We start from the raw sequence: 15,528 nt of genomic DNA, 5'->3' as shown, positions 1-15,528 counted from the left end.
GTGAAGTAGTGAGTCAATTGATTTCCGATAATATAAATCATTGTTGAATCATATATAGCAAATGCTAGACAAGTTATAAAACCACAAAAATCCGTATTATTGGATATCAATATCATACTCAGTAAGTAAGAATACTTACAGTGGATTACATGAATGGATCATCAAAGGTAATTACTTGAAACCCGTTCTTCTGCAGTTGGTCCATACCCATAACAATCCCTTCACTGACTTTCTCTCTCTCTCTCTCTCTCTCTCTCTTTCGCCTAAACTCTCTTTCTTCCTCTTCAGCTCTCTGTCTTAAATTCCATCTCACTCTCGGTTTCTCTCCTCTCTTTTGTATGAATGAGGCATTTAAATAAGGAAGGACTAAAAGAGAAAGAAGAAAAATGGGAGCAGGTGAGAGCTGTCGGCAGAAGGAGAAAAGAAAGAAAATAATATAAAATAAGAATAAAAAAATAGGAATAAGAAAGAAAGAGTGGGAGTAGGTGAGAGTTGTCGGCAGAGGGAGAAAAGGAGAAAAGAAAAAAATAATATAAAATAAGAATATAAAAAGGAATAAGAAAGGAGTTTAGGTTTGAATTCAAAGTTTAGGTTTGAATTAAAAAAAGAATAAGAAAGAAAAAGTGGGAGCAGGTGAGAAAATTGGGGAAAAGTAGGCGTGAAAGTTAGGTTTCACTCCAATTTATTAAAAACAAATCTAATAAAATATTAAATATTATTCTTACCTAATTTCCCTTAATAATCTGAATCCCACAAATTCCTTACTCATAAAATCAATCACCAATTATTACAATCATACTCCAAATTATACCAATCAATCATCAATTATCATATCTCTTAAATCTCCCAAATAAAATAATCAAAATAAAATCATCATCATGATATAATAACCTCAAATCAATATTCATTCCAATAATATTCATAAGATCTAATAAATTCCTCAAGAATAAATATTATTACCTAATATCATCAATAAATATCTCAACCTCAAAGTAAATGCCATTACCTAATATGAATATTAATATAATCATAGCATCAATTTAATATCTCTAAAATAAGACTTTAAAAATCTGGGTTGCTACAAAGACTACCTTAAAAAACATAGCCCTGATAACTATAACCCCAGAATTGAAGATTTATAATCATTTATCTTTCACAGTGGCACCGTTCATTTGCTCTTCACAATGGCACCGTTCATTTGCCCTTCACAGTGGCACTATTCATTTGCCCTTCACAATGGCACCGTTCACTTGCAGTGGCGCCAATCACTTGCCTTGTACCAAGGCACCGTTACATTTGCCCACCAGGGTATCATTTCTATTCCTGAAGACATTTGCCTTTCATTATGGTACAATTCAATCATTATTGCTACAGTTTCTCATTTGTCAGCCGACACTACAACTCTGCTAAAGTTTCTGCCGACACTATAGTTCTGCGACAGTTTCTGGCGATACTGCAGTTCTACTATAGTTTCTCATTTGTCTGCCGACACTACAGTTTTTTACTTTTACTATTAACTTTCTCAATGTAATTTTTACCCATTCGATTTTGTCTATAAAAAGGATGAATCCCCCTCATTGTAGGGCAGAAGCTTTCACCCTAAACACTGAACTCATTCTGCAACTACTCTGCCTACTACTTGTAATCTGTTATGCTCTTGTGTACTTTCACTACTTCTAAACTACGTTTGAATCTGTAAGTCCTCTTGTTAATAAGATCTTTTGATATCATTTCATTATCAATCTTTTTCATTTCTCTTTTATACGCTCTAATTTCGTTTGAATCTGTAAGTACTCTGGAAATTCTTGCATCATGCTTATTTTACTTGCAATTACCACCTACATGGATGGTTTTATTGCTTTATTTTCATCTTTATTTTCATCATTAAAATAATTTCAATTAGTTTCAATTAGTTTCCTTGCATCACACCCTCCATTGGTATTAGAGCCATAAAAGTTGAGCATGAATTTGGCCCAAGCATCAATGTAATCATAATAGCAGAACGGGATGGAGAAATCTTCCAATTTTCATCCAAATCTTCCATCAGTTTTGCCAAGCTGAAAGCACCTTAGTTAATTGGCTGGGCCAGAAGGCAAGTCTGCTGCCACGGTCATAAAGGCGGCCCAACCCTGGTACACAAGGGTAATAGTGTACATGGCCCTATTATGTGAACAATTTTATTAAGAAATGATTTTTTTGTTCATTAGATGATTATTAATTGTTGTTCTTTTGAAAGAAAAAATATTTTTGTCTCGGAGATTTCATCGAAGAAAATCAGTAATTTAGAGAAAACGATTTTTAACTCAACAGTTTTATGGCTGAGGATCTACTTAATGAGCATTTTTTTCGCTCACCCTTATTATATTTTGTTTTCAGGGAATAAGCATGAAGGAATAGGAGGCCAGAATGTGGAGTTAGGAGGACCATAGACTCATGTCATGAAATATGTTTTCTTTTATAATAAGTGCACTAGCACGGTGCGTTCGCTATTTGGATTTTTAAAACTATGTTGTTAGTTTTCTTTGTTCAGACCAAATGTTTCCGCATTCAATAATTTTTTGTCATGCATTTATTAGCACATTTAGTTAATTGCTCTGGAAAGCGTTATAATAGTTTGTGTCTTTAAGAGATCAAGTTAGCAAACCTAACCTTAACGGGTCAGGGGCGTTACAGATACACTACATTAGGATATTCTATTTTATTTTTTAGGAAAAATATAGTCATTTTGAATTCTATAAATTTATACTTTCCTAGTGCAAACTCTAAATCACTCCCTCTTTTTGTTTCCACCGTTAGTGTCTTAAAATCACTCCCTCCTTTTGTTAGTGTCTTAAAATCACTCCCTCTTTTTGTTTGCGGCGTTAGTTTCTTAGACTCAGAGTTCCTCAAAACTCTCCACCGCCATTTGATTGGTTTAAGGTTTTGTGTTTGTTTTGTTTTGCTTTTTCCTTTTTCAATAAACCATTTCCTTTTTTACCATGTGCAAATTGAAGATGCTTTGTCTTCGTCACATCTTAATTCAACAAGAATATAGAAAAATCCGCTTTGTCATTGAATCATGTTCATCTTCATCATATGAATATGAAGATCTTTTTGTCTCAATTGTATGGCACATCTCCAACTATTCTAATTGACTCAGACTTTGACTTTTTGGAGGAGAAAGCTACTCGTAAATAACCACTTTGGGAGGTCATGTTAGAGGTTGTTTCATTCTTTAGACTTCGTCTAAGTTGGTTCCCACAACAAAATCCAATATAACTAACTGATTATCCAGTTCAAATTGAATTGGAGATGATCCTAATTCCCCTAAATGTATCTAGTATTACCACAAGCGTGCAAATGACATGACATTTTATACTTTTTTATTTATTTATTTATTTTTTATTTTTTATGTATCTCTTGGCATTAAAAAAAAAAAAAAAAAAATCTTCTACTTACTTTACAAGAATGGCAACTTCTATCGCTATCTATAAAAGATGTCAAGAGCTCTTCAAGATTACATAGAACTTGACCATACCCTAAACAAAGTTGGGTTTCACCTTTTCCATAAAACCAGGTGTTTTTTGGAAGGTAAAACAAGCCTATTGTCCTTTGAAGTACCAGGAGAAAGACTGAAACTTTAACCCCTTTTTTAGCCCTCTTAAGCTGAATTTTTACGGGTTATAACTAAAATAAAAAAAATAAAAATAAAAAATAAAAATAAAAAAACCATCTTTTCACCTTAAAAAGTACAAAAAATACCAAATATTCACTAAAATTCGGCCACGCAGAAGCTCACATTGAGGCTTTTAGAGGATTGGTTTTCTTAATTCTTGGAGAGGTAAGAACCAAAGTGTGTAGGCTTTTTTAGTTGATTTGAAAAATGGATTCTCATTGTGGTTCATGAATATTAAGTTTGCAAGAAAAAAGGTGTAGGGTAAAAATATTTGGAAGAGTTTATTTGATTTTTCCTTAAAATTTGGCCACGTTAAGGAGATAGGAAAGTATATGATTGTATTAATTTTTTTAATGTGCTTATGATGCAATGTGAAATAGTGGGTTCACAAAGACAACTTTCAAAGCAATATTCTTCACAAAATAGATGTTACGAACCTAAGCTCACAACAGGATAAATTAGGTTCTAAGGGAACCTAGACCTTACATTTTAAGGGAATCTAGACCTTTCAAACACAAGGTTTGTGACTAATTCTCGTTATTTTATTCATAACATAATGGCCATAAATAAGCAAACTATTACAATATTTTTAGGGCTAAGTCATCAAAAGACAATATCATAACCCTAATACGGCTAGGGTTAGCTGACTTATGCTAACATAATATAAACCTAATATATAAAATTAATACGACTAGCCTAATATGGAAAGATCTGTAACATTCCCCCCTCTTAAAATTGTCCTTGTCCTCAAGGACAAACTCTGCAAACTGCTCTTAGATAAACTACTAATGGTCTTCACCAAAACCAAACCCTTTTTTTTTTTTTTGGCTAAAATGGTGCTTCTTTTAGGACCTATTGCTGCCACTTGCACCACTACACGCACTGCCTTGCTTCAATTTTTTTAATGTGAGCACTAGAAGATGACAAACTCTGACGTGTCCATTGCTTGAGGGAAATTTGAAACGGCCTTTTCACTCTTGAAACGACAGCGTCTCACTTCTTCTTCTTGTCTTCACCATGGCTGTATGAGAAAGATGTGACTATTTTTTTTTCTTCTGCCAAACAAAAGCACATCTTTGTTTCAGTTTTGTTATCCTCCAATTTATTTTCGTCTCTATTGCACCATGGTAACAAAAGGGGAATCCAGGGGCTGGCCTCGCTGGGACGCGGTGCATAGAGGAGTTCTTGGGCTGCCGTCGTGGTGCAATATGGGTTGTGGATTGATGACAGAAACGGCCAACAGGTGCGGCGCGGTGGTCGAAGGTGCATTTGGGAGACTGGATCCGGTGCTTTGGGGAATTGTGGGGCGATGACACGGTGGTTCTTGTGGGGATTTTCTGATTGGGTTTCTTTGGGTTATTGGTATTTGGTATTTGGTTGTTTTGTGGTTTGTGTGATGTTGCACGGTGGTGGACTGGAATGGTATGAGATCTTGGGGGTTTTGGTTATGACTAAAAGGGGTGGGATTTGTGGCTTTAATGGTAATGGAGATTGAGAAGCAATTACTTGTACATCTTGGAGAGAAGGGCATCAATTAACTCTCGAATCTCACCATTCAATTTTGCCTCTAAACAATCAAGCCTTTGATCCAAATTGGAAGATGGTGAAGTCGTTGGCTCTGATACTAAGTTGTTACGAACCTAAGTTCGCAACGGGATAAATTAGTTTCTAAGGGAACCTAGACCTTTCAAACACAAGGTTTGTAATTAATTATCTGGTTATTTTATTCATAGCATAATGGCCTTTAAATTGGCAAAGTATTACAATATTTTCAGGGCTGAGTCATCAAGACCCTTTTGCATGGAAAAAAATAAAGTCAATATCATAACCCTAATACAACTAAGGTTAGCCTAATACATAAAATTAATACGGCTGGCCTAATATGTTAAGACCCGTAACAATAGACCCCAAGAAAGGTATGACCATTTTTTTTATTTGGTAGGGACCTATTTCTAGGAATAGTTATTCTCGTGGGAATACCTATTCTTCTAAAAAATATGAGTAATAGTTATTCCTTAAAGAAATAGACAACCGCTTTTCAAAATACCACTTTTATAAAAAATAAATAAATAAATAAAAAATCTTTCAACGTTTAAAAAATTTGAAAAAGTGTTGAATTGGTATGGGTGGCCAACCTCCCCCTGAAATCAAGGGTCTTATATTTTGTTTAAAAAAATAAATAAATAATTTGAGTTTTAAAAAAAATAAAAAATAAAAATAATGTGTGTGTGCGCCTTTTTTTTTTTTAATTTTGGTTCAGAACACATGTATTTTTACCAAAATAAGGAATATAAATAACTATTTCATTTCACCATCCTCAATTCATAGCAATAATTACTCATCTTCCTAATGGAATACTCATTCCACGTAGCAAACGAGACTTAAGATCTTTAAGATCTTAAAGATATAAGGTGCTCATGCAATGATCTACCTATATAGAATACAAAGACCTACTTTAACTCATGTGATTAGAAAACAACTAAAGTATAACTAGATATGATAAATAGTGAAATTATACTTCAAAATCAAAGTTAAAGGTTGGGTTTAGCTCATTACAACAATTGTAGAGCTTCTTCAAGCAAACCTCCTAGAAGTACCCCTTGTCTCTCTCTCATCATTCTCTTTCCCAGTTTAGGATTTGGATGTCTAAAATGGGAAAAATGGGATATAGATTTTATCCGAAGTCATTTTATAGAGCCCTTCCTTATTGCATGTTTTTAGAAATTTCTTTTTAAAAACCTAGCATGTTACTACATGTATTGATGGTAACATTGGTTGTTCGATGATTGTAGATTTCAAAATTTTAAAACCCCTTTAAATATCTTTGTTGAGCAATTTCACAAGAGTATAGAAGTACATAAATGTTAGGGAAATTGTTATACTTGAATAGTTTAAAATATTTAAAAAGTTTTTATTATTTGTAAACTAATATTTATTTTAATTATGCGGGGTGTTATTGGTGTGGTATTTTTGTGACCAAAAATATCAATTATAAAAATAACCACTCGCAATAGAACGAATCTTTGTAGGATACGGCTATAGAGTGGGTGTCGAACCTCAAGGACTGCAGGGGTTTTGTTATCAAATTCGAAAGATTAAAATTAACTTAATTAAAAAGATATTTGATTTGATTTTCAATAAAAGAGATTTAAAATAAGAGAGAGAGTGTAGGGTATTGACTTCACCTCTATCCGCACAACAATGGCTAATCATAATTAATCTCAGAAATTCATTCTATGCATGTTATAAATAAACAAGAAACTACCTTATTAAAGAATAAGCATAATCTATCTTCGGTTGGCACGGATCGTCCACCTAACCACTAAGATGCGGTACGACCCGTCTTCCCTAGGTATAAATTATCAAATTCTTTAAAATGATACATACAATCAATGAATAAGTATAACCCATCTTCGGTTGGCACGGATTGTCTACCTAAATTACACTAAACTAGGGTGTAGTACAATCCGTCTTCCCTAGGCATGGCCTATCAAATCCTATTGATCATATGTCAATTAAACCCATTGTATAACCATCATTCTCATAATCACAGAAAACAAGAATGATTTTAGATCAATAAAAGTAAAATACTTTCTATGACAAGAGAAGAATTTCACAAATATTAATTTTGAAATTTAAGAACAATTGCATTTAATATGAAGAACAGAAATCAATTGTAGCAATCCTCCTAGTTATACAATCAACATGCATAAATTGAAAATCTAGAAATTAAATATAATCAAACCATTGTGCTTGGATAGGGTTACATCAACACCCCACGAAGGGGTTTAGCCGCTCATGATCTCCTAAGCTCCAAAGACAATTTACTGAATTTTGCTCTAAGAGGCGGTGTGTCTTTTCTCAATGCTTAGAGGCCTATTTATAGGGCTTAGGAGAGTCCTAGAAGCCTTAGTAATCCTATAAATTTCGGAGATTTAAGTCCAAGTCCAATTAGGATAAAGAAAACCTAAGTCCAAATCGGAATAGGATTCGCCCAGAATTGCGTTCCTATCTTGTGAGGCGATTTTGGTAATGCGACGCTCCGAATTAGGAAAATTATATTTCACAATGATTTGTAGAAATTTGAGTTAGCTTTCCAGTTCCGCTTGAATCACCTCAATCGGATATTTGAGCTGAAAGTTATGGCCAAAATACCGAGACGTATGCAGAATCCAAAATTGAATCCAATCCGATTTTGACTCCAATTTGAGAAATTCCGAATTAATCCCTTCCTTTATTTGATTAAACTTAACCACAACATATAAGTCTTCTGTTATGATTGGCTACGCTTAATCATCTCAACGTGTGCTTTTAAGCCCAAAATCAATGGAATTAATTGCATCTTTATTTATAACCTGAAAACACAAAAACAAAACAAAAATCAAACAAATAACAATGCTAAGGAATTAACATATGCAAATTAAGGGGCTTGAATGTGCAACATTCGGCGCTTATCACACCCCCAAACTTACATATTGCTAGTCCCTTAGCAATACAAAACAGAAAATAAACTGAAAAATAAAAAGATAAGTCCATCTTTCGTGGGATGTACGATTGCATTTAGCATATGCAACAAGCCTTTTAAACCCCTAAGCATTCCCTAGAGGACGAGTGAAGTCTCGTGAGGGTTTTCCAGGAATGATACCCACAAACATTGTCATCATTATGTTATTCAAAAGGATAAAGCATCACAAAAAAATGGTTCTCATTCATTAGCAGGATTAAAATTATAAACTTCATTTTCAAAATTCCCAGGAATTTACAAGTCAAATCACTTACAAATGGCAGATTGAGATACACAAATTTCAATTAGTGCAAAGTGAACTAACACATAATCATGAGGCTTCAAAATAATTCCAATATGTATGAATCAACATCTCAGAATTTATTGGACTTCAAATCAAATGAAACAACCAAGGCATACATTTTTTTTTTTTTTTTTTAAGGCTTTGTAATACTTAGCTCCCTTAAGCTTTCTAGTTGACTCATGTATCGAGTGCTAGGCCAATATCTCCCAAACCAAATGGCTTTAGGGCATTAGGTGTAAAGACACCCCTAAGGACTTACTAACTCGAGTCAAAAAGGCTACGAAGCTAAGCTAGCCATTTTATTAATCAACCCAAAAATTTCACTTTTTGACGCGAACACTCACTGCTTAATGAGGCAAGGGGTCCGGTTACTCAGCGAAAAATTCAAACCCGATTTTTTTATTTTATTTTATTTTATTTATTATTATTATTTTTTTTTAATAGCATGCCAAAGTTATTCACCCAATATGTCACCCAACAGAATTCAAGATATTGACAACAAACATAATTGGTCTCAAAATTCATACCTCACAGACATGTGCTAGTGTGCTCAAGATAGATTTAAATTGAAACAAGAAGTATCTCATGTTGCCAAAAGTAAGTAATAAGACTCAAAATCCCTAAGTCATATGATCATGTGTTCACAACTTTAAGCCTATCAAAATCAAAGCTCAACCATATGCTTAAGAATGACATAACAATAATAATGGATTGTGTTTTGTTTTTCCATACCCCCCAACTTGAATCATACATTGTCCTCAATGTATGTATAGAACTAAAGAATAAGATCAAGAGTATAGGAATACCTGAATGAGCAGATGTGGGCATATCATACCCCCAAACTTGAATGCAAAAACACATGTCCTAAAAATAAAGTGATACTCCAACCAAATACCAATCAAGTGCACACATTGTTGTAAAAAGATAAACAAAGAATGAAACAACAATGGAGAAAATAAACCTGGATGGAGATCATATGCCCTAGTGGAGTGGAGGGTCAAGCGCACAGGGCCTGCACTTGATCCTAGGAGGTATTTCTCAATGTAAGTCCGAGTCCCGAAGGATCTTACCTCGATCCTTCAGAAGTCCAATCAAGCTCTTCCATCCCTTCTTCTTTATGATCATGTAGCACTCCACAAGGAAGAGGATTCTTCTTAACATCCCGAAACTGCCTCTCCCAGCGAATAGGTCTTGATGCTCCCCATGACAATGTTCAGGGTGTTTGTCCCTAACTGATTTCATGATCAACCTCTTGTCTCTATGGGAGTTCTCAAAAACTGGGGTAGCCAGGAAATTTGCAAAAATTTTTTCCACCCCAATGAAATCAACTTCAGCAACTTTTGAATGAAATATGTCCCCTGTGGGGTTGTCATCAGGTGGTGGAGTACTTGAAGTGAGAGGCATTGGCTCCGGTGGGTTGCTCCATGATGGGGCTCTAGATGGAGGATCAGGAAGTGGGTCTTCAACAGTTTCTCCAATGTCATCCAAGAGGTAACATGCATTCTGATCAGGCACATTCTGGAAGGCATTGAAGATGTTCAATCTGATCTTCATATTTCCAAAGGAGATCTTCATTACTCCGGTTCGGCAATTTATGCTTGCATTGGCTGTGGCAAGGAAAGGTCGCCCAAGGATGACAGGAATTTGCTTCTCTGGATTTGGGACCGGTTCTGTGTCCAGAACTATAAAGTCAACTGGATAGTAGAACTTGTCCACCTTGATAATGACATCTTCCACAATCCCGCGGGGTTTCTTGATCGAGCGGTCAGCCAATTGCAAGACAATACTTGTCGGTTTCAATTCCCCTAGGCCCAGTTTCTGATATACCGAGTATGGAAGCAAATTAACACCAGCTCCTAAGTCGAGGAGAGCTCTCTCAATCTCGGTGTTTCCGATGATGCATGAAATTGTAGGCGCTCCAGGGTCTTTGAACTTCGGAGGAGTGTTATGCTGAATCAGAGAGCTTACTTGCTCGGTGAGAATGACCTTCTTGGGAATGTGCTTCTGATTCTTCCTCTTTTGAGTGCACAGGTCTTTGAGAAACTTTGCATAGGCTGGAATTTGCTTGATGGCCTCAAGGAGTGGGATGTTGATTTGAACCTGCTTGAAGGTTTCCATCATGTCTTGTATCTTTTCTCCTTGTTTCCCAAAGTGGGTGGGTGCCTTGAGACGTTCTGGAAAGGGGGCCTTAGGCTCATATGGTACCTCAAGAGTGGGGGTAGATGATGAAGATGCCTCGATGCTTACTTGTTTACCCTTGTCCTAATGCAGATTTTGCGGGGCCTCAATTTGCTCATCCTTCTTTTCTTCCACATGATTGTCAACCATTCTTCCACTTCGCAATGTGGTGACGGCTTGAACTTGCTCCAGTTGAGATGTGCTTCCTTCTACCATGTATAGTCCCCTAGGGTTGGTCACTGGTTGACTTGGAAGCTTTCCTTCTTCCCTCCTGTTGAGGGTATTGGCAAGTTGTCCGACTTGAGCTTCTAGCTTGGCAATGGAGTGGGTATGTGAGTTTACTCTTTCCTCTTGAGATTTGATTGACTGCTTTATCTCGCTGGTCAGCTCATTCACTGTTTTTAGAATTCGATCCTCAAAATTAGACTCTGATGGAGACTGGTAGTGCTGTTGTGGAGGCCGGTAAGTGGAATGAGGTTGGTAAGGCTGCCTGTTGGATTGAGCTTTATTGTATGGCCCCGGGGCCGAGTTGCCCGAATTTGAATTCTCCCACAAGGAATTTGGATGATTTCTCCACCCGGGGTTGTAGGTATTGAAGTACTGATCATTACCCGGTCTAGAGAAAGCTGCATTAACCTGCTCATTTGCAATATCAGTATAATTTCCATTAACAGGGCAGTTATTTATCTGATGCATAGGACTGGAACAGAATGAGCATGATTCAGTGTGTGTGTGAGTAGCATTAGGAGCAAAACCAGCAATCAACAGAACTTGGTCTAGCTTCTTGGAGATAGCTTCAACCACTTGGTTGGCCATGTTTGGGGAATGGCCGGCTTCATACAAACTCTCCGTCTTGGGTGCTTTAGGTGCTGGTGCCCTTCGTCTGGCGGAGACTTGCTGAAGAGAATTGTTACTCAAGTTTTGAAACATAGACCATGTTTCATCTTCGCTTTTCAACATGAATGTCCCCCCACATGATGCATCTACCATTTTTCTATTGGACTCGGTCAGGCCATCATAAAAACACTGCACTAGCTGCCATTTTGGGACAGCGTGGTGTGGACATGATCTAAGCAGGCTCTGTAGTCTATCCCAAGTCTCATGGAAATCCTCTCCCTCATACTGGGAGAAGGTAGTGATGGCTCTCCTAGTATCATTGGTCATTCCTATGGGAAAATACTTCTTAAGAAATTCTTGCTGCAATTGAGCCCAAGAAGTAATAGAGTTAGGTGTTAAGGATTGGAACCAATGTTTGGCTTTTTCCTTGAGGGAGAAAGGAAAAAGACGCATCCTTAGGGCATCCTCAGTGAATCCATTCATTTTAGTGGTATCACAAATTGCTTCAAAATCACTGAGGAAGTCGTAAGGATTTTCAGTGCTAAGCCCTAGGAAAGAAGGTAAACTTCGTATAGTGCTGGGCTTAATTTCATAATGGGTTGCCGTAATTTCCGGTGGCCGGAGACATGTGGGAGTAGTGTAAGTGGTAGGAAGATAGTGATGTTGCAAAGCTACGTGGTTACCGTCTCCCATGGTCTCAGTGGAACGCTCTCCTAGCAAATTAGGGCTCCTTTGGGATCTAATTTGTCTAAGAGTGCGTTCAATTTCAAGGTCGCAAGAAATTAATGGAAAAGACGAAGAACGGCAACTGAGCATAAACAAAACAGAAAGAAAATAAAAACTAAGCTAAAACAAAAAAAGTAAAGCTCACAAACGGCCCTTAGATGCGCTGGAATTTTGGATGCAGGTTGCCGCAAGTGCGCTCGATCGCACGGCAGGGTACGTTCAAGCGTACTTCCGCAGATGTGTACGAACGCAGGATGGGAGGGCTCGAGCGCTGCTGGCTTGATTCTTGCTGAATTGCGTCCGTGCGCTTGATCGCACGTGACCTGCGCTTGATCTCAGTCACAGAGAAGGCAGCTACGGACCTGTTTGAAAATTCTAAAACAAAAATAAAAACAAAACACAAAACAGAATTAAAGTTAGCAACTTAAAGCAGAAAAATAAATTATTAAGCTAAAATTGATCCTTAAATTTAGATAATGAAACCGTTAAGCAGTCTCCGGCAACGGCGCCAAAAATTGATGTGGTATTTTTGTGACCAAAAATATCAATTATAAAAATAACCACTCGTAATAGGATGAATCTCGTATTATAGGGCTATATTGAGGGTGTCGAACCTCAAGGACTGTAGGGGTTTATTATCAAAATTCGAAAGATTAAAATTAATTTAATTAAAAAGAGAATTGATTTGATTTTCTTTAAAACTTAAAGTGCATGAAAATAAACAAGATTTAAAATAAGAGAGAGTGTAGGGTATTGACTTCACCTCTATCCGCACAACAATGGTTAATCATAATTAATCCCAGAAATTCATTCTATGCATGTTATAAATAAACAAGAAACTACCTTATTAAAGAATAAGCATAATCTATCTTCGGTTGGCACGAATCGTCCACCTAACCACTAAGATGCGGTACGACTCGTCTTCCTTAGGTATAAATTATCAAATTCTTTAAAATGATACATACAATCAATGAATAAGTGTAACCCATCTTCGGTTGGCACGGATTGTCTACCTAAATTACACTAAACTAGGGTGTAGTACAATCCGTCTTCCCTAGGCATGGCCTATCAAATCCTATTGATCATATGTCAATTAAAACCATTGTATAACCATCATCCTCATAATCACAGAAAACAAGAATGATTTGAGATCAATAAAAGTAAAATACTTTCTAAGACAAGAGAAGAATTTCACAAATATTGATTTTGGAATTTAAGAACAATTGCATTTAATAATTAAGAACACAATCAAAAAGTAGCAATTCTCATAGTTATACAATCAACATGCATAAATTGAAAATCTAGAAATTAAATACAATCAAACCATTGTGCTTGGAAAGGGTTACATCAATACCCCCACGAAGGGGTTTAGCCGCTCATGATCTTCTAAGCACCAATGACTATTTTACTGAATTTTTGCTCTAAAAGCAGTGTGTCTGTTTACAATGTTTAGAACCCTATTTATAGGGCTTAGGAGAGTCCTAGAAACCCTGAGAAAACCGGAGAGCAGTCTCCCAGTTCAATTGGGAGACTGAAAACCAAATCCAAATCGGAGTAGGATTCGCCCAGAATTGCGTTCCTATCTTGACGGGCGATTTTGGCATTGCGGCGCTCCGAATTAGGAAAATACTATTTCACAATGATTTGTAGAAATTTTAGTTAGCTTTCCAGTTCCACTTGAATCACCTCAATCGGATATTTGAGCTGAAAGTTATGGCCAAAATACCGAGACATATGCAGAATCCAAATTTGAATCCAATCCGATTTTGACTCCAATTTGAGAAATTCCGAATTAATCCCTTCCTTTATTTGATTAAACTTAACCACAACATATAAGTCCTCTGTTATGATTGGCTACGCTTAATCATCTCAACGTGTGCTTTTAAGCCCAAAATCAATGGAATTAATTGCATCTTTATTTATAACTTGAAAACACAAAAACAAAACAAAAATCAAACAAATAACAATGCTAAGGAATTAACATATGCAAATTAAGAGGCTTGAATGTGCAACATTCGGCGCTTATCAGTTATACAGAGCCGGCCCAATGTATTTTGGGGCCTTAAGCGAAACTTTGAAATTGGGCTTTATTTTTTGTAATATTTAAAAAATAAATAAATAATATTTATTTTAATATTATTATTATATTTTTATTTAAAAATCAGTCTTCTCATTTTTTGGGATGCAAAAATACTGATTAAGTTTTTATATTCAAAATATTTCTAACATCTTTTTTTCAATTGATAATATGACTAATCCATTTAATCTCTCTTGTGACATTGTTGATCTTAGTTAGGATTTTATCAATTTTAATTTTAAAAAACTTCTTTCTGCAGAAACAACTTTAACATGTATTATCAATAAAATTCTATAAGCAATACATGCATTTGGAAAAGAATCAAGTCTTTTTATATAATTTAATATGTCAATTGGAGAACTTCTTCTATTTCTTTTTTTTTTTTTTTAACTTTTAGTTTTGAAAATAAATTTAAACCATCAAGATCATAATCGATATCATGCTTTAGGAAACCTTCTAGATTAAGACATTTATTCTACAAACCATCATCATCTAGTGATTTTAATTTCTTAAAATTAAATAAAAAACCAAAATTATTTTCGTATATTTGAAATTGTTCAAACCTACTTTGAATTGAATAAATAGCTTGATCTACTATATATGAGAAGTAATCAATTCTAAAAGATTCTTCAGCAAATTGTGTTGTCTCGTCATTAGCATTCTCATCAAACTATTTCTTTCTACGAATTATACATTTTTCATGAAAAGCATGTTCTATTTCCATTTCGGTTGCAATCTCTTTAGATAAAATCATTGCAGATATAAATCCAATTTCTCTATAGTTTTTAAAATAAGAAATAAGTCCTTCTAATTGATCTATAGCAACATCAATATGCATGTCTTTCGATTGTAAATTTTTACTAACAATATTAACAGCAAATAAAATATCATACCAAATTGTCATATTCAATAAGAATTCAAAACTTTCCATCTCATAAGTTGCTAAACAATTAGCTTCACTTTTAGGATTTTCACTTGTTTTTGCTAATTGTAAAGGATAGAAATTTCCTCCAAATGGAGGAAATAACCTTCAACCCATATAAAATGGTGCCAAGTGTCTAAGCATTTATTGTACGAGAGTAACTTACGAAGGGAGATTGCACAAAAGTCACATTTTGTGCCACCAATAAGAAATTGACACATCAGTCAATTTCATTAGACTTATACTTAAAATAAAAACTCAACCACACCAGATTATACTCTAATAAAATAAAAAATTAATTTTTTTTATTTAAAAAAAAAAAAAA

This window comes from Corylus avellana, chromosome ca8 (assembly GCF_901000735.1).
Source record: "Corylus avellana chromosome ca8, CavTom2PMs-1.0".
In the NCBI taxonomy this organism is placed as follows: domain Eukaryota; kingdom Viridiplantae; phylum Streptophyta; class Magnoliopsida; order Fagales; family Betulaceae; genus Corylus; species Corylus avellana.
This window is presented reverse-complemented; position numbering follows the sequence as displayed.